Source organism: Macaca nemestrina, chromosome 9 (genome assembly GCF_043159975.1).
Source record: "Macaca nemestrina isolate mMacNem1 chromosome 9, mMacNem.hap1, whole genome shotgun sequence".
Taxonomy (NCBI): domain Eukaryota; kingdom Metazoa; phylum Chordata; class Mammalia; order Primates; family Cercopithecidae; genus Macaca; species Macaca nemestrina.
The window spans coordinates 134,609,538-134,636,392 of record NC_092133.1 but is presented as its reverse complement, the minus strand read 5'-3'; the positions used below and the strand labels follow the sequence as shown (position 1 = coordinate 134,636,392).

Genomic DNA, 26,855 nt, shown 5'->3' with positions numbered 1-26,855 from the left:
CCCAGTGAAAAATAACAGATGCCATGTGATATTCATGTCATTGGAGAAAGGGAGAGAGCACAAGGATAAATGCTCAAGGATATTGATTTAATTTTTCTAGCCATACTTGTTCCACCCCCTCCCTATCTCTGATAGAATGCTATTCTTCCAGCAATTCCTTAAAAGCTTTAAAAATGGCCATCCACTGAAACAGGAACAATTCCAACTACAACTAGGACTAGTAGGTAGAAATGTCCTGTGTGTGTGGATGAAGTCCTTTTATAGAAAAAAAACACTTGAAAGTGGTTCTAGTATACCATAAATCAAAGGCTACACATGTGACTACAAATAAATATTCCTCATGGATATTTTATTTGCCTTGACGTTGCCTATCAGTTGCTTGTGCATACTTTCTTAGGATCTTGTATCAAGAAAATGTTATTTGGTGTGGTTGTCCTATACAACACCTTGTGAAATAATTTAGGCAACATGCAACATAACATGAAAGAAATTATGTCGCATTAGAACTTCAGTCCATTTAGGACCATGAGCAGGTACAAGATTCATAAACAAAATAGTCTCCATACCCCAGACTTATTTTTAGGATACGGGTTCATATCTAAAGCAAACTGTGTTGTAGCCAAATTGGTGATGTTATATTCAGGAATCTAATATGTTAAATAAATTGATTTTGGATTAGGACATGCATGTATTAAGACTAACTGATCATACATTGCTAGATTACCACAGAAACATGGTATCTGCTTGAGAAGTCATCAATTAAGAAAATTCAAGAAGTCTTAATGCTTTAATCTGTAATGTGGTCACTTTTCTTTTAAAGGGCTTATTTATATCAGTGTTTAATTAAAGAACTAGGTTGCTCACATAGAGATTTGACCATATTAGTTATATCCTGTCAAGCTAGAAACCATAGAGGAGTATTTTCCCCCTGCTGGATGGGTTTAGGTTTGGTTTGACTTAAGCATGCAGTTCCACGCACAAATTCTTGCCTCTTATAAATTGACCAGCCTGGGAAACTTAAGAAAATATTATAAACCTTTGCATAAAGTACTTTTTCTATATTTTTAACCTCCTAAATCATAACATCTCAAAATAGGAAGGAAAAGGAAGTTCACAGAAACAGCTTTAGGGAACAGAGCAGAATCGCTGAAAAGAAAGAATACAGACAAAATTAAGTTCAGAGGGACAGAGTGGAAGGTTTGGAGACCCCAGAATAGCAACCTATCTATTTCTAGACACCATTTTCCCCAGTAGCTTGACGGGGAAAAAGCTGTCACCAGAAAAATAAGAGAAGATCATAAACTCTCTTCCTGAAATGAACTTGACTTCTGGAAGAAATAGCTAAAACTTTTCACAAAATTCAAAGGCGATTGTCTATAGGGGCACCCAAAGGGAGATCATTGTGCCCACAGAGGACAAGCCTCTCTCTAGGAGTGATTTTGTATTATTGAAGAGTGCTTTCTCTGCTTTTCACTCCCAGGCCCCTAATTTGTTATTCAAGATCCAGTATCTTGTTGATATGTGGGTTTGAGGTAAGGTTCCCAGAGCCTTGGTCACGCAGCAGCATCGTATTACCACAGGAGAGATAAGGATCATTCCAAGCCTGTGTGTCAGCTTCTATGGTTCTGTTATCTTTCTAACTATGGAAAGGTGTGTTAGAGATACACAAATACAGTCAATGAGAACAAAAATCATAGTGTTAGGAATTTGCCAACTCTAATGATTGCTCAACTGGAATAAGCATATTCAAGTGGAATATGCTTTGTATGCAAAGCAAACGATAATAGTCCTGCTAAATATCTCTGTCCAGCTTAATAAAAAGATGAAAAACATAGGGTGATACATTTGGGGGAAGGTATTAGAAGTTTTCAGAGTTTCACTTCATTTTCTAATAGAGGAATGAAGATTTTGAATTCCATTTTTACGAAGATCAGTTTTTGACCTAGGGTGAATGATACAAATCCTCATTGCTTTGGGAATTCTATTTCTCAATTAGACTTTATAAGGACTTAGACATTGAAATAATGAATTATATTAAATCTTCAGCAAATGCTTAGCAAATGTTGCATAAACTACTGTGTCCAATAATATAGGGACTGGCTGTCAGAATTTATAAAGTAAGCTGTTAATAAGCCAATAATTTTCTTGTCTGATTGACATGTCCATCACAGTTTAGTTATCTAAGGCAATAGACCACGTGGGATGCATAATCTCACTGACAGAGAGGAGATGTTGGGGGCTAAGCATAGCACACAGGTTTCCCTTTGACTCTGTACTTGACTTTATAGTTAATAGAAAGGGCTTTAAACCAACATAGTTGTGAAACATGTTGCTGCTGTCTACCAACACAGAGATAAAGGAAGTTTATATGAATCAATGGATTGTTTTATCCTGATTAATATGATTATTAAAACATTATTAAATGGACATTCAGTAGTAATAGCAAACCCATGGAGCAATAACTATTTCCTTTGGGCTTTCAGCAAGTATTTAATATTTAATACCCTGCTGTAGTGATTATCGCAATTTATTATCACTATTTCATTGCGCGTACTCTCTACCCGAAGAGAGGTTCTTGAGGTCAGGGACATATACCTTTCGGCAGTCCTGTCATCTGACACAGTATCTAGTAAGCAGTAATTGCTCATTTAACATTGAATGAAAGAAGAGTGAAAATAAGAACTACAGAGGAAGGCTACTTGAGGTTTTTTGTTGTGGTCCTGAATATTAAATAATGCCAGATTTTTATTGAAGGGGAACAGAAATCTTTCTGTGCATCATTGACTTTCTAGTTGCGGTACTTATGTCAAAATACTAGGTGAAGAGTCGATTGCCAGAGTAAATTTTGTTTCGTGCAAGTTAAAAAGGAAATAACCATTCTGTAGAAAGCCTGTTTTATCAACATTTCTAAGCGAACTTGTAGGGCAAAGTGACCAGGTATATTTAGATAAATTTTTGGCAGGCATACCAACTACTGAAGGTTTACCCTGACTATCATGACTTCATACTGTGTAGAAACATTGGATCCAGTATACTCATGACTCCCAAAATTTTAACTGCATCACTAGAGGAAGGTGGGAGTCACTGGATCCCAAGTATATGAGTACAATGTGCAGAAGCTTACAGAAAATATAAAATTATAGTTAAACCTTCAAAAATTAGAGTTTCGAAGAGTCAGCAGTGGAACACAAAGCTAGCATTTGACTCAAACAGAGTCCCAGTTTCTTATCTTTATACTTAAGAGGCTTAACATTTTCACTAAGTCCCACTTGCTGCATGCTATCCCGTCATTCTTTCCTTTACTAGGACTTACATTCTCAAGCCAAATTATTCTCTGTCCCCTTAAATTTCCATCCTTATGATCGTTTCTGTTTCTTTTTTTTTTTTTTTTTTTGATGGAGTCTCACTTGGTCGCCCAGGCTGGAGTGCAGTGGCTTGATGATCTGGGCTCACTGCAAGCTCCGCCTCCCGGGTTCAGGCCGTTCTCCTGCCTCAGCCTCCACGAGTAGCTGGGACTACAGGCTCCCGCCACCATGCCCGGCTAATTTTTTTTATTTTTTTATTTTTATTTTTAATTTTTTTGTATTTTTAGTAGAGACGGGTTTTCACCATGTTAGCCAGGATGGTCTCAGTCGCCTGACCTCGTGATCCATCAGCTTTGGCCCACCAGCCTTGGCCTCCCAAAGTGCTGGGATTATAGGAGTGACCCAGGTCGTTTCTGTTTTATCTGCTTGGTTCCTTCTTCTTTAATATTTCTACAAGGCCAACGTCTTCTATTCCTTTGCAAAATGTAAATCGGATGCTCCTATTTTGCTACTTGCCTCAGTATAAAAACTTTTGATGCCTTCTGAATACCCTAACTACTTCACATGTTCCCCGTGCACAATGTTCAACAAGGCACAGTTATTACCTATTTGATTCCCAACTTCCTGCCCAGGTAGTCAACTCTTTGAGACAAGTAGTAGCTACTTTTAAATCATCTCATTTCCTCCCAAAGTGGGGTGTTTGTTATATGTGGTTGATGTAAGGAAATGTATATAAATATATACTTATATTTGTGTATATATAATAGAAATAATAGAAATATTTATGGAATGAATAAATATACATTTAAAAACTAATATGGGGAATGTGAAAATTATAGGAAATAGAGCTGTAAGGTCACACAATAATTAGGATCCCAGATACAAATATGTAATGGTTACTGTATCTCAGTAACACATAAAAGTTATGTAATGAAGGTGACAGTGAATGGAGGTCAGGAGAGGTCTGTTCATCTTACATCTGGGAATGAATAAGTGTGCCCAGAAAAGCTATATGGAAAAGGTAAGTTTTCTACTGACTTTTAAAGCAGACAAGCATTGTTTATTATACTTATATGCAATACTTACCACCATCGGAGGTTATACAAACTTTTAAACTAATTGTATTACGTAGATTTTAGATTATCAACAGCTTTACTATGCAAAGGACTAACTTGATTGGCAGATTTAATTTTTCAGAATAATCAGTTTTCCTGAAGACAGAATTCCTTCCTTGTTTCTGTTACTGTATTTGGTGACCAACTCCTTCTGAGAATTACAACCTTCTCATTACATATATTTCCATGAGTGTGAGTTCATTCATTTATGCGGTTTCGTGATAGTGAACTTTTTTACTATAATATGTTAAATGCCTATGGATCTAAAATAAACCGAATTTTACAGATCTAACCTAATTTATTTTTAGAAAAGAAAAATATTTAAATGTAAAATAGCTGTATTGTATTTTTATAGCTATGCTTTCTGCCAAATCACTAAGATATATTAATTTTTTAAAGGAAAGTGCGGTTATAAGATAACAAACAAGAAATGCCAGCAACTTAAAAATAATTTTTTAGTAACAGAAAACCCAAGACTCTCTAGTCAACATTATAGGGGTTAGAAATGGAATGCCAGTTATGTGCTAAGGTTTACATATTTTCAAATGTAGCAGTAAAGATGAATGCTATTAATAATTATACATTATCTTGTACCATCAGAAAGAAAATAAATGTCTTATAAAAACCATGCTAAAAACACATCACAATTTTATGCTATTTTCACAAAGCTAAGTTATATCTTTTTTTTTTTTTTTTTTTTTTTTTTTAGTAAAGCCTTAATACTGTATCTTTAAAGTAATGAAGGTTGGTAATTTATCTAAATAATTTAGTTCTTAATTATCCAGAAAGTAATGGTAAAATATTTAATATATTTAGGTGAAGTGGTTAGGCAATTTTAAGTCTATAAATCTAATGCTATACAGATATTACTATATCTATTCTATTAAATATAAATCTATTTATATGCAACAAAAAATAAGTTTAACATTGACCTTAACAAAGAAAACACCACTATATAATAAATAGGCAGCCAGGATATTTCATGTATAAAAATCCATGAAATTTGTTTAAGCTATTGGATATTTTTTCCCACATGAATCAGATACTTATTTAAGTAGCTTATTTTGTGTAATTTTTTTAAGAATGGTCCTTTGAGTCCAGTTTGAAGTCAGGTTCATTTGACAATATAATAATTGGATTTGCTTATTATGTTTCTGGTCATTCCTGCCACAGTAGACTCCTTTGTACAAGCAACATTAATCATTTAAAAAAGCTGAAAGTTAGAAAGTTAATTAAAGGATTTATTACAGACTCTTAATTTGTCCTAATGAATTGAACCACCATGAAACTTTATTAATTGCAGTTGAGGAATAACACCTGGATATTTTTCCTCATGCCTTTGGTCTAATAAAATCTATTATCTCTGATTAAATATGTCAGTTTCTTTGAATTATGAAAGAAGGAAAATGGGATTTTATTCATACAGAAGGTGGGAGAAAAGTGGGACAAGGAGCTCAGCAGGCGATATTTCAGGTTTAATTCTAAGTCATAAGACCATGAAGAATGATGTGAACTTAAGAAGTGTACACCTTCACTCACCCTGTATAGAAATACATGGTATTTGTGCCAAATTAAAATCCATATGGTTATTTTTTTTAAATCTTCCATATTATCTACATGTAGGGGATACTTTTCCTTAAATTTCACTTTTGATATATTGAATGGCCATATATGCTTTGAAAAAATGAAATCAAGAAGAGGAAATGCTTTACATCATAAAGAGAGATAAAAATTATTTGCCTCACTATTCACAATAGCAAAGACTTGGAATCAGCCCAAATGTCCATCAATGACAGACTGGATTAAGAAAATTTGGCACATATACACTATGGAATACTATGCAGCCATAAAAAAGGATGAGTTCATGTCCTTTGTAAGGACATGGATGCAACTGGAAGCCATCATTCTCAGCAAACTATCCCAAGAACAGAAAACCAAACACCGCATGTTCTCACTCATAGGTGGGAATTGAACAATGAGAACACTTGGACACAGGAAGGGGAATATCACACACCGGGGCCTGTTGTGGGGTTGGGGGAGCGGGGAGGGATAGCATTAGGAGATATACCTAATGTAAATGACAAGTTAATGGGTGCAGCATACCAACATGGCACATGTATACGTATGTAACAAACCTGCACGTTGTGCACATGTACCTAGAACATAAAGTATATTAAACAAAGTTATTTGCCTCAATTAGATTTAGTAGGACAATGAAATGTGAGAGCCTGGAGAACATTGCATGGTCCTGAATTTGCTGTATTTAGTTCACGTGATAAAATGAAAAGTAGACTCTGATGTTTCTGAGGTGAATTCAGAGCTCTGAAGTTTAACGAGTATTTGGGACAAAAATTGTATTCTTTCAAACAGAAAGACTAAAGGAGTGGATTGAAGCATGGGGTCATAACCTCAGCCTTTACTTCTCAGGTCTGGGAAAGTCTGAGAGTATGTATTAAGACATCCATGTCAGAACATGTGGGGTGGTGAAGCAACACGACAGGCATACATCAGACTTGGACACACAATCATATTGAAACCTGGGCATACGAAAAATGTGTAGAAGTCATTATTCACCTTTCCGTATTGTGCATACTCAAATTTCTACCCATCCATCTATCCATGTATCCAACAAGTGTCTCTACTACAACCACCGGCCATGAAGAAAGAGGCCTCTGAAATTCTGGAATATCAGGTATCAGGCTAAGTCTCCCATTTGCAGGGTAACTTCCTAGACCTGTGGGAAAATACACACATGCACACATGTATATATATATGCACATGTATATATATACACATACATGTATATATTTGTGTGCATGTGTGTGTGTATATATATATAGACAGAGTCTCGCTTGTTGTCCAGGCTGGAGTGCAGTGGTGCAATCTCGGCTCACTGCAACCTCCACCTCCCTGGTTCAAGTGATTCTCCTGCCTCAGGTTCCTGAGTAGCTGGGATTACAGGAGCGCGCCACCATGCCCGGCTAATTTTTTGTAGTTTTAGTAGAGACAGGATTTCACCATGATGGTCAGGCTGGTCTCAAAAACACCTGACCTCGTGATTCACCCGCCTCAGCCTCCCAAAGTGCTGGGATTACCGGCGTAAACCACCACACCCAGCCGGGAAAATAATTTTCAGTACAAGATGGGAATTGCAAAGAATGCTAACTTCTGGGATATAGCCTAAGTGAGCAGAGGGATTATTTTGAGTTGGAAGCTGTTTAATGGTTGGAGAAGAGGAATGCTTTTTATTGAGTGAAATTTATCCATTGAGTTTTTGTTGGCAGTAAAACATGAGTAATAATTCTTACCAGCAATATGGTCATTAGTGTTAAAAGAGATTGTGTATGCAGATTAGGTAGGGCTAGCCAGCAGGAGGCCAGAAGGAGAAGTGGGGAGTCAGATGATAATGAACCATTGCCCAGGGTGGATTATGTAATCTCCTGACTCCCTGCCTCTGCATCCTCTGCAAGGCTTTACTTGCTCCCAACCTCCTCACAATGCAATTTTGCATAGAGCCATTGCAACACGTGATTATTAAATTCTTTATTCAGCTACATAAGATTCAGTACATAGTGATTAAACATCTACTCTATGCTTGTTGGGCACATGTATATCTTCTTTTGAAAAGTCTCTGTTTATGTCCTTTGTCTTCTTTTTAATGGGGTTGTTTGTTCTTTCGTAAATTTAAGTTCCTTATAGGTGCCGGATGTTAGACCTTTTTCAGAGACATTGTTTACAAATGTTTTCTCCCACCCTGTAGGTTGTCTGTTTACTCTGTTGATAGTTTATTTTGTTGTGCATAAGCTCTTAAGTTGAATTAGATCCCATTTGTCAATTTTTGCTTTTGTTGCGATTGCTTTTGATGTCTATCATAAAATCTAGTATAAAGACAAATGCACGCAAATATTCATTGCAGCACCATTCACCATAGCAAAGGTGTGGAATCAATCTAATGCTCATCAAGAATAGATTGGATAAAGAAAATGTGGTACACATACACCATGGAATACTATGCAGACATGAAAAGGAATGAGATCATGTCCTTTGCAAGAACATGGATGGAGGTGGGAGCCATTATCCTCAGCAAATTAGCAGAGGAACAGAAAACCAAATATCACATGTTCTCACTTACAAGTAGGAGCTAAATGATGAGAACTCATGAACACAAAGATGGGAACAACAGACACTGAGCTCTACTTGAAGGTGGAGGGTAGGAGGAGGGAGAGGAGCAGAAAAAAATAACTACTGGATACTAGGCTTAGTACGTGGGTGATGAAATAATCTGTACAACAAACCCTTGTGACATGCATTTACCATATAACAAACCTACACATGTACCCCCTGAAACTAAAACAAAAGTTAAAAAATAAAAAGTAAAAATAAACACTGTATTTTAAGCTGTATGAACACTAAGATGAATGAATGAGACATTGTTTCTAGGCCCCGCCAAATGACAGACTCCGAGCTTACTCTGTAGATGTGCAGCCTGGGGTGAGAATGTGGACGAGGGATGAACAAAGAGGGCACGGAAGCTGGGGAGGCAGTTGTGGAGCACAGTATTATTTTCTATTATATTCCATGTATATACAGGTGAAACTGATATCTCTAGGTAACTGTTGACTGAAATGCAAAGTTTAACAAACTCTGTAAGCAATATATTCTCTTTTTTTCTAAAAGAACTCATTTATTTGGGAGCACAGTTTCTTCTCAGGTAGATGGGTGGAGTTCTTTTTGCGTCCTTACAACTTTCAGAAAAGAAGACTCTCAAGCCACCCTAATCACCAGGCTTTGCTTATGCATGAAAAAAAATGACATGATAAATAAATGAATTATTTAACTTTGACAAAAGCCTTTCAGCCATTTCAGATATTCAGTTAGAATTACCTGATATGAGACTTCAACAGCCATTTTTGGTGCCAACGTCATATATTACACACAAACACACACACAAATCATACACACCCTTACACACCTACATATGTATGTACGTAAGCAAACTGCCTCTCTATGTGTACATACATGTACATACACATATGTGTGCTTGTGAATGGTTATATACATGAAACCAGAAATTAGAAAAGTGATTCCTCTAAAATCTCTAATTAAGGACAATCCATGGGGTTCAATTGTAAAGCCCTGGAGAAAAAAAAATGGAGAAGAAATGTAAGCAATTTCACTTGATCTTGACCTTGAGTGTAATTGTTTCTTACGATATGTGAACATGTGAGTACAATTTATTTTACAGATCAAGCAAGAGGAGAAAAGAATAAGAGTTATGGACTAACCTGAAGAAATATATGGTGTGTAGACGGAGCAGGGAAAATATGAGGACATCAATTGAGTAGGAAAATGCCAACATCGATGGGGACTGGGCAGGATGAAGTGTGTTGCAGGATTGCAGCCACTAATCAAGGACATAGTCCCTGGTGACTTGCTTTTCTTTCCTGTCTAATTTCTGCAAGAAGAGGAAGCTCCAATAACTCAAGTCCACACAGCTCATCACTGCTTCCTTTCAGACAGGAAAGAATCTGGGTAGAAAGGGTCCTGAAACACTGGTCTTCTCAGTTCTTGTAGAGAATCACTGGCCTCTACCCCTCTGTGATGTGGATGTGACTTGGAGTAATGTAATGGACTTAGTGTGCAATGCCTCCATCTGCTTCTCCCTTTTTCCCATAGGAGTGCTATCAAAAGTTCTTAAATTCTCTTCAATATATAATAAAAATTGCTTTTGTAAATTGGCATAGGTCTTTACTATTCTGGTGCAGGTTTTTCTTCTCATATTCTCAACTCATACTCACCCTGAGAGATAATGAAAACTACTTTGACACTGAATTCTGTTTTCATTGTTTTATATATATTAAATTTGTCTCTTCAAATAGATTATAAGCAGCTTGAAGCTCAGAATCATCTCTTAAACTCCTCTTTCTACAACTCAGTTTGGCCACTGATTTCTGAACATGCTCAACTTCTCAAGTCTTGTACTTGGCATGACGGCAGGGTCTCCTCAGATAAATAAGGCATTGCTGTAGTTCTCATAATGCCTACCCATATTGATTCTCTATTGTTAGTTATTTGGCAAATGTATTAGAGATAAATGTTTGGTTAATTGCTAGTACACCTATATTGTGGATCAATAGTCAGTATTTGATGAATCTTAATAAAATGTATTTTAAAGAAACTTCCCAGATAAGAGATAATAATAAAGTGGGTGTCCTTATCTCTCGAGATATTATAGATAAGTCTTCACTGTTTGATTTGCTTTGACACCAAGAGTTCCTGATTCTGAACCAATGAATAATTAGTTCTGTATTTTGTATGAAGCCTTTCCCTCCTTATAGCAGTATTTATTTTTCTGCCTAAATTAAATGATGGGTTTTGCAGGTGCCTTTTATTTTTTCTAGCATGGATATAAATTCTGATATGATGTATACATTCATCAGAAACAAAATTATTGTTTGTAGATACCATATTTTCTTTAGGCACTCCTTCATCAGTGAACATTTAAGTTACTTCAGTGTCTTGGCTATTGTGAATAATTGTGAATAATGCTGTGATGACTATGGGAGTGCAGATACCACTTTAATATTCTGCTTTCAATTCCTTTGGAGAGAGATATATATATCCAGAAGTGAGTTTGCCGAATCATAGGATGGTTTCTTTTCAGTTTTTTGAGGATCTTTTATAATGTTTTCCATAGCAACTGCACCAATTTACTTTCCCATCAATGGTGTACAAGAGTCCTCTTTTCTCTAAATTCTTATCAACACTTGCTTTCTTTTGTTCTTGTTTGTTTTTCATAGTAGCCCTTATAATGGGTATGAAGTAATACCTCATTGTGGTTTTGGTTTGCATTTCTAGGGTGATTAGTGATGTTGGACATCTCTTCGTGTACCTGTTGGCCATTTGTACGTTTGGACAAATGTCTATTGAAGTCCTTTCCGCATTTCTTAATTGGGCTATTTGGTTTTTTGTTGTTGAGTTGTAGGAGTTCCTTATGTATTTTGAATATTAATCACTTATCAAATATATGGTTTGCAAATACTTTCTCTCATTCCATAGTTTGTTTTTTCACTCTGGTGATTGTTTCTTTTGCTGTGCAGCTTTTTAGTTTGATGGCGTCTCTTGTGTCTATGTTTGTTTTTGTCGACTATGCTTTTGGGGTCGCATGCAAGAAATCAACGCCAACATCAGTGTCAAAAAACTTTTTTTCTATGTTTTCTTTTAAACATTTTCATTTCAGGTCTCAAGTTTAAGTCTTCAATTGATTTTGAGTTGATTTGTGTGTATGGCGGGAGATAAGGATCCGATTTCATTCTTTTGCATGTGAATATTCAGTTTTTCGATACTGTTCATTGAAGACTCTGCTTTTCCCATTGGTATTCTTGGTGCCCTTGTTGAAGACCAGTTGAGCATATATGTGTGGTTTTATTTCTGGACTCTCTATTCAGTTCCATTGGTCTATATGTCTGCTTTTTATGTGCAGTAAAATACTTTGCAGCTTTAATAAAGCAGAAAATTCTGCCATTTGCAATAACATGAAGGAACCTGGAGTACATTCATCAAGTGAAACAATTGAGAGCCAGAAAACAAATACTAAATGATACCACTTATGTGAGGAATCGAAAATTGTCAAACTCATAGAAGCAGAGCATGAAAGGGTGGTTGTCAGGGGTTGGGGGGAATGTGGAGTTATTAGTCAAAGGGCACAAAGTTTCCGCTATGCAAGATGCCTGAGACCTAGACATCGACTCTGCAGCACAGTAATTATAGTTAACAATACTGTATTGTATACTAAAATATTTGTTACAAGGGTAGATCTTATGTTAAGTGTCATCACAAAAAAATAGTAATATTAAATAAAGGCAGTCTTGGGCATGATGACTCATGACTATAATCCCAGCACTTTGGGAGGCTGAGGTGGGGGATCACCTGAGGTCAGGAGTTTGAGATCAGCCTGGCCAACCGGGTGAAACCCCGTCTCTACTAATAATATAAAAATTATCCAGGCGTGGTGGTGTATGCCAGTAATCCCAGCTACTCAGGAGGCTGAGCCAGGAGAATTGCTTGAACCCGGGAGGCAGGGGTGGCAGTGAGCCGAGATGGTAAGCTCCATCTCAATAAATAAATAAATAAATAAATAAACAAACAAACTTTGGGAGGTAATGGATATGCTTATTGCATAGATTGTGGTGATAGTTTAATGAGTGTCTACTTTTCCCCAAGCTAATCACATTGTGTTCATTAAATATGTACAGCATTTTGTTTGTCAATCATACATCAATATAGTTGTTTGAAAAAGGAAACAAAACAATTAATCTTTAAGCTGACCATCAAGTTTCCAAATTCATTTCCCTATTGGAAATTATCCCAATTAATTAACTAAAGAGTTAGCAGACTAAGAAGAAAAGCTACTCAATGTTAGCTGGAGCTGTTTTCTTGGAAAACAGTTAAACCGTTTCTATCTAATGAAGGGAATCGTCTTGATCTTAACCATATCATTTTTTCCCTCGCTCTCTCTCTTAGGGTTTCACACTTGTTCTCCGGTTATCTTTTATGGTCCAGGATCAAGGACCAATTTTCAGGACAATGTTCCATGTCATGACCCAGCCACCACCACCACCACCACCACCACCACCACCACCACCTTGTCCTGAAATCAGAGTAGTTCAGGTCACCCTAGTTAATTGATTTGATGAATATCTTTGCATTGCTAAAATGTAATCAGTGCCTGGCATTTAGCAGGTGAAACCTAGAGGTTAGCCGAGTTCTTCCCAGTGGAGTTGTATTTAAATCAGATTCAGCCTCCCATTACATGGCCTGGGAGGATATATACTTCAAACCAAAGCTCTCCAGGAATTTTTCTTGTTATAAGGGGAACAGTTCACCTGCCTGGCTTCTGTAGCCACAGATGCGCTCTCAGTTTTTATCCTGTGCTCTTATAGGGCAAACCCCTGCCTTCTCATCAGTCTCTACCAGAAGTTATTCAAGTTAAACGTCTTATTGTTTTCCTACTTTAATTGAAGATATGGACGGTGACGAAACGGGTTTCTTTGCACACCCACCATAGCCACTTGTAACTACAAAGGTGTTCTTCTCTTTGTTCTTTTTCTTACTCCAGATCAAGTAAGTTTCTATCTTCATTTTATTATTTATCTTGTCTGAAAAATTGGTACTAGCTAATAACTACATTTTAAAGTGCTATCTGTCAAGGCATAGAAGAAAGATTATGTAGTATTCTGGATAATAGCATAGACTTGGATCCAGATTGTTTGGATTTAAGTCCAGACTCTGTCATTTACTTGCTGTGTGACCTTGGGCAGACTGCTTAACCTCTCTGTGTCTCACCTGTAATGCAACTTCAGGGGTTGCCAGGAAGATGAAATGGATTAATGTACATATAATGCATATGATAGTGTCTGGCTTACAATAAGTGCCACAAAATTATTTACTATTATTACTGCTATTAACATGAAAAGACTTATTAAAGTGTCTTCCAAACTCAAATAGTTTAATTAAAAGGGAATGCAAACTGCTAAGAAAATATTTTTTCTGAATGTCAAATATAGAAATTCAAAACATACTTAATGAGTAACTAGTTATTACTAACTGGCTTATAATATGTCTTGATTGAAAATGATGAGACATCTGCCATTAGACAGTTTTAAGATATTTGTGAACTGACACTGATGAGATTTCATCTCATTTCATCATTTATGGTGTATTATCTCATTTATTTGTGGGGGGTGTGTATGTGTGTGTTATATGTAACCAAACGCATTTTTCTCTAGAGTGCATTTACCTGAATATATCTTCCCTGCATATTTTTCTTTTTATGTTGATTACAACCGTGCAAGTACTTAGGACATGTGCTAACCTTCACTAGAACCACATAGACACTGATATTAATAATGTATCCACAGTCACAAATGCACATTGGGCTTTGGGCAAACGTATTTCCAAGAGACTCCACGTCTAATTTTTTGTTGTTGTTTTGTTTTGTTTTTTTTGAGATGGAGTCTCACTCCCGTCGCAAAGGCTGGAGTGCAGTGGCACAATCTCAGCTCACTGCAACCTCCACCTCCTGTGTTCAAGTGATTCTCCTTCCTCAGCCTCTCAAGTAGCTGGGATTACAGGCATGCACCACCACACCTGGCTAATTGTTGTAAGTTTAGTAGAGACGGGGTTTCGCCATGTTGGACGGGCTGGTCTTGAACTCCTGACCTCAGGTGATCCACTCGCCTTGGCCTCCAAAAGTGCTAGGATTACAGGCAGGAGTCACCGCGCCCAGCCTTCATGTCTAATTTTTAAAATAAGATCATGCTTCTAGCCAGTTCCTGTCTTTTGTCTATGACTCTAAGAAAGGAATATTAAGCATGTTACAAAGAATAGAATGTGTTTTACCCATTGAATAATGCTATGGGAGTATGTAACAGAGAATATAAGTTTGGTATAATTTTTAATAGGACTATTAAAATCATTTAAAGTACAATTTTATCTTATTAAAATCTCAAAATACATACTTTATCAAAATAAAAAAATAAACTTTCTTTGACTCAGCAATCAAGTATAGTGAAATCTTTATGCAAAGTGATCTTCATTGCAGCTTTGATTATAAGAGCAAAAGGAAATGTTATGTAGCTATTCAGAAGAATGTAACGGATCTGTAGGAAGTAACATGGAGATTTACTGATAATATTCTAAGCAAAAATGATTTTTTCAGAACAGCATGTACAGTATTATTTTATAGTTTTAAAAAGAATAAAAAGTATGTAAATTACACATGAATATTTATGTAGGGGAGTGAGGGAGGGTAAGCATCTGTGCGAAGGTTCATGCCTAACCTTTAAACATAGAGACTATCCAGAAATGGGTTAACTATAGAAGGGAGGGGAAGTAGAAAACTTTACATTTTTTGTTAACATGCTTTACAGTATTTGATTTTTCAAAAATAAGCATGTATTAATTTTATAATCAAACATAAAGGTTCAAGCACACACTATGTTAAATGTGTTCGATATATCCAGTGTGCAGGATTATAATGCTTGCTCAGACTAACTTGTTTCACTTGGCTACCTATGACCAGCATAAGGTCATCGCTAGGCGAAAACACTGTAATTTCTAGAAACAAATATTACGTTCTACATACAACAAAAAATGTAAGTCATAGCATTTTGGAGATAATGCTGAATCTCATCAGGCATAGTCAACCAAAACCAGGTTCATTTCATTCTCAGAATTTCATCTACATTTGCCAGAGATTTTAAATTGAATAACGGACTGACTGTGTGTGAATGCAATGCATGCATTTCTTTTATATTTCTGAAATAGCAATACAGGCTGGGGAGACCCCAGCGGGGGTGCAGGGGAGCTGGGGGTCTGGGCGACAGCAAAGGAATGGTGTTGTGTGAGATAGGGACTTAATGAGATAAGGGAATATGTATTTTTGTGAGGGGAAAAAACTTCATAACATTTTTCATATGAAACATACACAAGAATAATGGAATAGATTATATCTTATGAAATGTGGCCTACAGTAAGTTACTGTTGCATGTCTTCCTTCCATAGAAATAGAATGAATTGGAGACATTCACTTATAATGAAAATTGTCTGTATTTTTCTCAATTGAGAGAGTTCATTGAGACTTCATAGAATAGTTTTATTACATATTACATAGGAAGGAAAAAACACAATTTTTTTGTTCCAATAACAACCTTTTATCTGGCTTGACAATGCACTTCCACGGCAGCTGGATCAAAAAAAGAAGCTGCTGCAATTCAGAGTGAAAGTGGAGTTTCTTTTCGAAGTGGTCTTCAACAGCTTTCAGCAAACGAAGGAAGGGCATATCTTTTCGGGGAAAATGAAGCACCCCTTTCTTTGGCCCAAATGATGGTGAAGCTTCTTTTGTTTATTGGTGTTTTTTTTTTTCTTTCGGTTTTTGTTTGCTTGTTTTTTTCTTTTTTTTTTCCTAACTGTTCATTAAAAAGAAGAAAATGAGAGAGAGGAAAAAAATGTGAACATTATGCTATTTAGTGGTCACGCTCTAGAGGTTTCAAAAAATTGCCATCAGCAGATGCATCGAGATATGACAGGGTTGCACTTTAACTAGTTTCCTGTCATACCAAGAATTCTGGAATCTTGTATTTTATTGCAAGCTGTCTGTCATCTCACCCACATTTTCAAGGTGACCTCGAGGCTCCTAGGTGCTCCTCAAACAATTCTCGTGTTTCTAGATTTGAGCTCTTCTAAACACCTCTGAGTATGACCTGAAAAAGTTATTTCTCCATCAAATCTGACAACTTCTCCTAGGACTGTCCTGTTTAAACATTACAAAATGACAGTATTTCCACTAAAACCACCTCTTTAACTGATGTTCGAACTTGGACATGGATTCCCCTTTTGTAGCATGGACGTATAGTAGATACCAGTGTGTCTGCATGCTTCTGTTTGTTGCTAAGGTTCGTAGGGCATGTTCTCTTTTCCAATATTTTTTCCTGAAATACGTTTTGTGATTTTTGTCATTGCTCCTTTGTCCAGGGCTTCTTTAGGACAATTGTTTAAAATCTAAGCAATTAAGGCCTGACATTTTGGCTCACGCCTATAATCCCAGCACTTTGGGAAGCCAAGGTGGGTGGATCACTTGAGGTCAGGAGTTCGAGACTAGCCTGGCCAACATGGTGAAATCTGATCTCTACTAAAAATACAAAAATTAGCCAGGCATGGTGCAGGATGCGTGAAATCCCAGGTTCTTGAGAGGCTGAGGCAGGAGAGTCACTTGAACCCAAGAGGCAGAGGTTGCAGTGAGCCAAGATCACACCACTGCACTCCAGGCTGGGCAACAGAGCAAGACTCAATCTCAAATGATAATAACAACAATAACAATAATAATAATAGTATCTAAGCAGCTAAGAAGTTTTCATTTATTTTTGTTATTTATTTCTGATATCTGGGATTTCATTCAGATCATGTGGGTGGTACATTTGTACATTTTTAGAATTTATTGAAGTTATCTTTGAACCTAAGCCTATGAGAAACTCTTGCAAATCTCCCATTGCTCTAAAAAAATACAAACTCCTTTGGTTGTAAGTTTTATATGTAAATACGTATTATATCAAGCTTGTTGATGATATTATTTAAATCTTATTTGACCTTACTTATGTTTTTTAATCTGCTTATTAATAAACACATTGAAGCCTCTTCTATTATTATTATTATTATTTTCTTAAATTTTTAAGGATACACATGCAGGATGTGCGGGTTTGTTACATGGGTACATGTGTGCTATGGTGGTTTGCTGCACAGATCATCCCATCACCTAGGTATTAAGCCCAGCATTCATTAGCTATTGTTTCAGATGCTCTCCCTCCTCCAGCACACTCCAGACAGACCCTAGTGTGTCTTGTTCCCCACCATGTGTCCATGTGTTCTCATCATTCAGTCCCACTTATAAGTGTGAACATGTGGTGTTTGGTTTTCTATTCCTGTGTTAGTTTGCTGAGGATAAGGGCTCCTATGTCCATCCATGTCCCTGCAAAGGACATGATGTCATTCCTTTTCATGGCTGCACAGTATTCCATGGTATAGATGTCCCACGTTTTATTTATCCAGTGTATCATTTTAGAGTTAAATTCTCCATCAATCTCAAGATGATTTCCATATCTAGTTTGCTTTATGTTGTTTGATACTTAAAAGTTTGTGCCATTTAGTGACTTTGTGGTCATGGTGAGTGGTAGTTATTATTATATGTGATGATTGTCTTGGTCCTGCTTGATGCTTTCAGGCATACATTCTGCCACCGGACTTTTAATTTTCTGCCACTGCATGAGTCTCTTTATTTATGTTAGCTAATATAACCTATTCCAATCCTTACGTAAAAATTTGGGGGTCTGGGACTTGAACTGCAGATAAGTGGCTTAATTATAACCTTGGTTCGTGACACACTGACATTACCCATTCTAAAGCAAAACAAAACAAACAGCACCCAAAAAAGCCTTACTAAAGCAATAAGAACCAGCAAAACTACCCAATGATCCCCCAGATGCTGAGTTCACTTTCCTTTTCTCACACTCCTCTTTCTCCTGCCTTATTCTTCATGGTTCTTCTCCATGCTGCTTCTCTCTCCCCCAGTGATTTCCATCGCTTTTGTCTCTCTGTGTTTTTGCCTTGTGTTGTGAGGATTTATTTTACTTTCTCTTGTAGGCCACCAACTTGACTATGATCTTGTATCAGTTCCTCTATTACACTTTTAAATTTTTTAATTTCTTTTTACCTTTCCAAGAGGTTTTGGCTTTGGTTTTGGTTTTGCATGTGATCTAAGTCTATCCCCTTGAGCTGTCTCATTTCTGGTTTTCTTGGTCAGAAGTATCAGACTCTTCAATTCATTCTCCTTCAGTGGGATCTACCAGCTGCCCCAGGTGACAGACCCTTGCGTATAGTGCTGTTTTCCTTTGTCTATTCACTGTTTCCTGCTCCTCCACCATCCGCAGACATCAGGTTGCTTGTGTTTCCAGGAAGGGGTAGAAAGTGAACAGTTCTGTTCTCTGTAGGCTGATGAAGCACTTCCTGGTGAAACATTTCTGCTGTTGGAATGAAGTTCCCAGTTTCCCCTAGATCAAGGCTGTGCCTTCTGCTTTTTTGTTTTTATTTTTATTTTAAAGGTAGAGGTCAGTTTACCACTCTAGTTTTTCTGTAGCTCCGTGGAGATTAAGATGATCCTAGAACCACCCCCAGGACAGAACACAACTACTGGACACATGAGGCCTTTACCTAAGGATACCAGAGATTCTGTAGGTAGCCATCAAATCCCACAGAGGGAAGCCCTCTTGCTGCCCAGGGTGATTCGCCAAAAGGCTGGTTGAAAAGATCAGTGTTCCTAGGAAGACCACGCAAAACCTGAGAGCTTAGTTGGGAAGGCTAATGACAGTCTGTTTTCATGACACAAAGGAAAATATTACTAAATAATACTATGGCCTTCCTCTCATGCCAACTCAGAAGGCATTTTCACTCCCATCTCCAGGCCTTTCCAGATCTGGCCTCCTATGAATACAAACTCTCTTTATATTTTATCTCTGACTTATAATGCAAGCTCCTTAAGGTCAAGAGTGTTTTATCTTTGACTATGTTATGTACAAGACTAATCACAGAGCTAGAGCTAATTGGTGGTTTTATATCATCATGACCATTACTATATTAAGCATAGGTGTATATTAACCTGACATTTCTAATTTATAGGCTAGATAACAGAGAACATTTGCTCATTTCATAAAAGTGGTTTTCCCAGGGCTTATTAAATCTCACATTCTCAAAAATATTTTATCAATGTAGCATAAGACTTTTCAAGAACACACATAATTTTGTAAATTGGCAAATGCAATCTAAACTGGATTTTTAAAAAGAAAAGCTTTCATTGTGGGATTCCCGTCTATGATTGAAATCTCCCAGCGTATGTTCAAACAGATTGCATCTCATGGGGTCTCTTGAGTATTCTCCCATCTTTATGATTTAATGGAGTGAGAAAGTTCTCCCACAAACATCCAGCACTCTAGGCCTGTAGTCTGATCTCATGCTCCAATCTGCATCCTTTCTTTGCTCTATTAATTGAAATTAAAATAAAACATGCTCTTTACTAGTGCTGATCTTAAAAAATTACAAATTGATAAACTATTTGTAAAAATTCATTTTAATCAAATTATGTAGTACTCTCTCAGCAAAATCCTTTTTTTTTAAAAAAATGTTTTATCTTCATCTCAGGGTTTCCTAGAGTCCTTCTTTTGGTCCCACTGTCATAGAAATTTTAGATTCTTTTTCACTGGATGCAGATATCTCATTCAAGTTGTTTTTGTTTGGTTTTAGTTGGTTTGGTTTGGTTTGATTATTTACATCATAGCAGATGTCTGACACTTGATCAAATGTCAGACACCTTTTATTGCAAGAAGCACCATTATATGGTGTTACTAAGCATGAAAAATTACTGTCAATTAAACTGTGAGACATCACTAAGATGGGCCCTGATTTCAAAGATGTTAAAATGTGAAAGTATAAGTGGTATACAAGTGATGAAATATGGAAATAAGTATTTTTTGGCTTGTGACGCAGAAACAAAGAACTCTTTTTTTTTTTTTTTTTTTCTAGATGGAGTCTCTCTCTGTCACCCAGGCTGGAGTGCAGTGGCACAATCTCGGCTCACTGCAACCTCCACCTCCCAGGTTCAAGCAATTCTCTGCCTCAGCCTCCCAAGTAGCTGGGATTACAGGCCCCTGCCACCATGCCTGGCTAATCATTTTTGTATTCTTAGTGGAGACGGGGTTTCACCATCTTGGCCAGACTGGTCTTGAACTCCTGACCTTGTGATCCCCCAACCTTGGCCTCCAAAAGTGCTGAGATTATAGGCGTGAGCCACTGTGACTGGCCCAAAGAACTCCGTTTATGTTTGCAGAGGACCGAGCAGTTTGATCCCTGCCACTTTCCTTTTCAACCTTTCTGAATTTCTAGGGTAGCCTTATCACAACAGGGAGCACATAGCAATGCCTATTCCCACCACCTGTGGGTCCTAGTAAATCTGGTTCCCTGAAACAGGGCTAATCCTGGCAATGTCCTTACAAGTCACCATTTTCCCGTATTGACCACAATGGTGGATCTTTCTTGAACGACTCTATTTTCCCATCTGGCCTGACAGTCCCTCACTGAACCTGAAAACTGTGCAAAGCCTAACTGGGCTTGATGGAAGACCTGATATTCTGTGGGGTTCTTTCTAGTTCTTTCCGTGTGGCAACTGGGAAGAATCCAGTCCCTTGTATTCACCTATGCTGTTCTTAAGAGAACCATTTGTTGCCCCAGTCTTTCGATTTCCTACTTTCCTCCTCCTCAGACATCAGTGCCTACTGTAATCAAGGCTGTGACCACTGTCTCCTCTGGAGATACACTTACCTGCTGGATTTCCCCATCAGGGATCAACTCTTCTTGATAGGGGTACTTGGATCTTGCAATACTCCCCAAAGTGCTGGGCTGTGTATTTCTGGAATTCTTTTAAGAGATGGAGTCTTGGTATGTTGCCCAGGCTGGACTTGGACTCCTGGCCTCAAGCCATCCTTCTACCTCAACATCCCAAGTAGCTGGGATTACAGGTGTAATCCCATGCCCAGCTTGCAGTTCTAGATTTAAAACGAGTTGGCTGTTTTGATGATCTGGAGCTACAATGATCAGCATAACCACAATAATGTCTCTCCCAGACCCATCCACACAAGGTACTAAACTAGCATCCAAAACTCAACGTAAATAAGATAAATAAATAACTCATTTTTCCCATACATTTTCAGACTCTAGGGCCATAATCTCCTCTAGTTAATGTTGTAATGCTTTATATTCAGAACTCAGCTGCCACCACTGATTTTGGCTTAGATTGAGGTGGTGCATGGATGTCATTGTAATCCCCAACTGAATTTGTGGGTGTCCCTTCTTTCTGCCTTCCGCCCTGGCCTATGAACTACTGCTGGGACAACGCTTTTCTCTGGGCCTCTGTGAGAAAAGGGAGGAAAAGGAAAAGAAAGACAGAGCTATGAGAGCAACCATTCCTTTGCTTCTTGAACCAGACTTCGTAGAATGGAAAATGGGGTGAACACAGTTTTGTCCAAATGAAGTCTGTCACTCTCATTTGGAGTCCATAACACAGAGTAGAAGAAAGGCTTGATAAGGCATTTAAAAACCTCGTTTAAAACTGGTAGTTGGTCTGCTTATTTCTCTGATACTCAATTACCTCATTGTAAACTAGGGAAGACTGTCTTTCCTGTGTGGACCATTCTAGCACGAGGAAGGATGCAAATAAAAATGACATCATCGATGCAGAAGAATGCTGTGAACTTTAAGACATTACACACCTGTAAAGGAAAGTAATTCATCATTCGAATAAAACTGATCTTGTCACATATTGTTTATTCTCCACCCCCCTTTCTTTCTACCCTGGACCCGACACTCTGAACATTGCTGCCAGCTTTGGTGACCTTGCCTCTGGGTGAAGGTGCCTGCATACATGCTGTATTCACAGACTGAACAGTTGTCCCTGAGGGGCTGGATTTAAGTTAGAAAGAGATATAAAAAATGGTGGAAATGCCTGAATGTAGAAGGCAAGCGTGAAGCTTCTGCATCTATTTGACTTGAGATTAAATGGGGTGCTATTGATCTATATACCTTCCCTCGCCACACTTAAATTTGAAATGCACTTCAAATCTCATGCTATTCTACAACCTGAACAACAAAACTATGCTATTTGTAAACAAAGCATTTCACATGTAAGAACCAGGCCCATTGTACATTTTTTTTTCATTTTATCCACGTTTTTGCATAAAATCTATTCTTATGCCCACTTTTCAGACTGTTTCATTGCATGATATTTAAGCAATGGTCAATCCTATTTATGTTACATTTATAGGGATCCTTGAATTTCCAAAAGTAAAGAGGAGAATCTGCTGTTTAGCTAAGAAATCTGTTCAACTTAATACAGATTGTGTACCTTCTCTTAAATCCCAGACTGAGCTCTTCTTTTCCAGTTCTTCAGAAACGAAGAAGCCCTTATTTCTGACAAATTTATGGATACAGTGCATCTCTCTATCATTAAAGGCAAACAACATCTTTTGGATATAATGGGAATATGAGTCATCACCCTAAAATCTGATCTGGTCCTAATTCAATTAAATCATTACATTCTTGTCTTTCACTGATTTTCTTTCCTACAGAAAGCCATGCAATGAATGTGTTAAATGGCTATTTTTAAATAGTATGTGCATTCAAAGAAGGGCAAAACACACACACACCATTTAATGCTAAAAAGGGAAATAAATTGCTGCTTTTTTTTTTTTTAACAAATGGCTGGGAGGGTTATAATGTATTAGTTTTTTTTCTTTTTTCCAGAGGTAATCTTAGATGTGGAGTGAATGAAGTGAAGTCTGTTATCAATCCATAACATCTGCCGCAGTGTCAAGCGATGAAATGGGTGACTCCGGAGCCCAAGACAGCTGGGACGGCTTTCTTAATGCAGGAGGGTATTGTGCAAACAAACAGGCCCTGATACGGTCTATGGTTGTCACAATTATTCAGGCTGGTGATACATCTTCCCGTATTAGCTGCTTGGGCAGCCCTATTTCTTTTAAAAGTAAACTACTGTATAACAATCACCATCCTGGCCTGTAAGTCAGTGAGCACAAATAGAACAAATACCCCGAAATAAAAATAAATATAAATTAAAATTTATCGCCAGAGCAATAAACTGCAAAACAGATGCAGGATGAAACAAAACAAGACAAAACACCTGGGGGAGAGGCTGTGGAGAGAATGAGCAAACACAAATCCCAAACCTTACTCACAACAAAACAAAACTCTGAATGAGGAGCAATTTTCCTTACACTTTACAGTGTTAGGGGTTCAAGTGTCTTTCAGGCTAAAAATAAAAACATTGTTTGGGGCATCTAATTTTAATTCATTCTTCTTTTGAGTTTGTGACCAGCATTGTGGGAATGGTAATTAAAAATGAGGAGGCCTAAGTATTAAGCGTGAGCAAAGGTTCTCTAAAATGAGGAAATGAACTAATTCAGTAATATATGTACATAAATCTGTAGCTAAAGGAGACGCTGAATTTAATTACAAATAGAATCTTGGTTTCATCTAGCTTTCTAGAAGACACGGAAATGTTCTGATTCTAGTTTGTAAATTTGTCTTTCTCACACATCAGGAGCCTGGATTTCCAGCTGAAATACAACACAGTGCATTCTCCAATGTATAGCCTAGCTTTGGGTCAAAATTCTAGAGCCTGCTGCAATAATTACTATGCATTCAAGCTCTCTGCACACTGAGCACTAAGGTTCATTGGAAAGGAGGCTCTTGGGAGGCCTTGAGGCACATCCAATCACACCTAATAATTGTGCAGATATGAAAAATAACATCAGAGAAGTAAAGATTTTTCTAGGAGGCCATTTAGGTTTTGCTCTGTGCTTTATTCTATCATATTAGGCTACCTTATTCTCTGTTACCTGCATATCTATGGTAGTATTAAAAGTAAGCCATTTTCAGTTTGTGTTAACAAGATGGATATCTGAAAACCAAATACAACTGGAAAATTCAATCGAAGTTACTGAAGCTTGACTGGGATATATTGATTCTTAAAACTTGAGATAATAAACTCTAAATATCCATTGAAATATCTTTATTGTTAATTTTATGAGGTGTGTACTGGTATAAATTTTGAAATACACATATTTTAGTGTATATACATTCTTGATTAAGTCAAGCCCAAGTGCCAGAAAAGCTCAAAAATACACAAATCAGTGTTTCTGTAAAGAGGATTTATATCTTATTCATCATTGTATTTTTCTCAACATGTCACACAATGCTCACAAATAACAGATAGTTGTTAAACGCTGTTTCAACTTAAGTATCTTTGTTGCCTTTATGTAAGCAAAAATAAGCTGAGTTTCTTACAAATCACGTGTCAACATAGTGGAATATTTCCTCTCTGATAATGGGACATCATTGCTTAGTCACTCATTCATTGATTTGAGAAGTGTTTGTTGAGCATTCTTGTCTGGTCTATTCAGTTCTCCACATTAAAGATAAAACAGATAATCAGTGAACAAGGAAGAAATAGCACCTGCCTTCAAGAAGCTTACAGTCTATCAGAAAAGAATGACGTTGAGCTAGTCATTCTAAGTATTATCTAGGAGAAATTTAGGCAGCCACATCTGTATGTAAAAGGAAACTCAGCCTGGTTTGGGAGGCAGTGCTATGAAGCCATAGGCCAATGCTCCAAGAAACTACTTGCATTTCAGTTAAGGTGCACAGGCCAATTCTCCAAAGCACTTGCATTTAAGCTAAGGTGCCATAAAACCTTTCGAGGTAAGAAATGGGAAAAAATAGACCACACCTAGATATTAATGCTGTCTGGCCTCTTTTTTCATTGAGGAAAGAAAAGTCAAATTAATGCCCAGTTTCAAGTAACAAATATATTTCTGGTTTTGGAAAGAGAGCGTGGGGTTTGGTCACATACAAAAAAAAAAAAAAAAAAAAAGTCAAGGAAGAAATCACCTGCAGCACCTGTTTTGAAGAATGTCAAAGTAGGGGAAGTTGGGGTTAGATATGTGGAGTCAGAAGGATAAAGTCCTAGACAAAGAGAAAGGCATGGACATCAGCAAGAAAAAGCATAGGGAGTTCACAAAACGTGTAGGGCTGATCTCCAGCCAGGAGCACACGTTTGTTTTTTAGTGTCCGGTGTCTATTCTGATTGGTTCAAAGAGACTTTGCTGAAGTGATGTCTTTCCTGGGGAGGCACCCCAGTTCCACTGATGCTTCTCCTTCCCAAAACACTTACTTAATTCTTCTTATAGCACTTTCATTTGTATAACAGATGTTGTAATTTACTCACTGATTGTCCTATTTACTCTCTGTATTTTCCCATCAGAATAAAAGTAAAGGAAGAATCTGCATCTGTTTAATGTGTTGATGTATTCTGAGCTTCTGGACAGTCCCTGACTTACAGTAGCTACTATAAAAATATATTGAATTGAACCTAGGGGACGTGACATGTTTTGCTCCATAATTCAGTGGTCCATTGCTGTTGTCCACCAGGTCAGTCTGGCTTGCTGTAGGGTATAGATTTCAGCTGGTGGAAGGTACAGCTTTTCCTAAAGCCCTGGGCTGGAAATGGTACAAGTCCTTTGCCTTCAAATTTTGTCGTCAATAACTCAATCACATAACTACACTTAACTGCAAGTTAGGATAGAAAATGCAAAAACCACCAGGTGTGGTGGCTCACATCGGTAATCCCAGCTCGTAGGGAGGCAGAGGTGGGAGAATAGCTTGAGTCCAGGAATCCGAGACTTGGCTGGGCAATACAGCAAGACCTTATCCTTCACAAAAAGGCAAAAGAAAGAAAGAAAGAAAGAAAAAGTGTAGCTCCCCTCCAACCCCCCCACCACTTTAAAAAAGAAAAAAGAAAGAAAATGCAAAAACCACATACCCCCAAAGAAAGGAGAGTGTATTTTGATGGACAATTGAGAGTTTCTCCTACTTTGACCACACAACCAAATCACTGAAGGGAAGGTCTCTTCTTCAAAGTGTTACTGCTTCTTTCAACCAAGGCAGAGGTGTTTGTGAGAAAAAAAATCAAGTGCATTCCTTTGCCAATATTAGAGTAAAACTGAAGGCATTATCCGTCAATATTTTGTAAGTATTACAGAAGTAAAACTATGGAAGAGTAGCACATTGTCCTCGTTAAAATATTTCAATAATTATATGCTATATATTTAACTAAGCATTAAATACCTCAAATATATTTGTATTGTCAGGAGGTCAATCATCAATCAATAATAAATTATGCAACTTAATTAAATTAATTTTAAATCTGATTAGCCTAAATTAATGTTAATGATTAAAAATTACAAATGTGGAAAGAATG

General features: G+C 37.3%; 2 long non-coding RNA genes across 4 annotated transcripts in view; one reads left to right on the top strand and one right to left on the bottom strand.

The window, feature by feature from the left end:
* Nucleotides 1-26,855, bottom strand: part of LOC105494334 (uncharacterized) — a 636,433-nt gene that overhangs the window by 83,240 nt on the left and 526,338 nt on the right. The window lies entirely within an intron of this gene.
* Nucleotides 13,160-26,855, top strand: part of LOC105494336 (uncharacterized) — a 41,523-nt gene continuing 27,827 nt past the window's right edge. Inside the window, exon 1 of the long non-coding RNA XR_011608281.1 lies at nucleotides 13,160-13,543. This is a non-coding gene — a long non-coding RNA (uncharacterized lncRNA). The remainder of the gene's footprint in view (nucleotides 13,544-26,855) is intronic.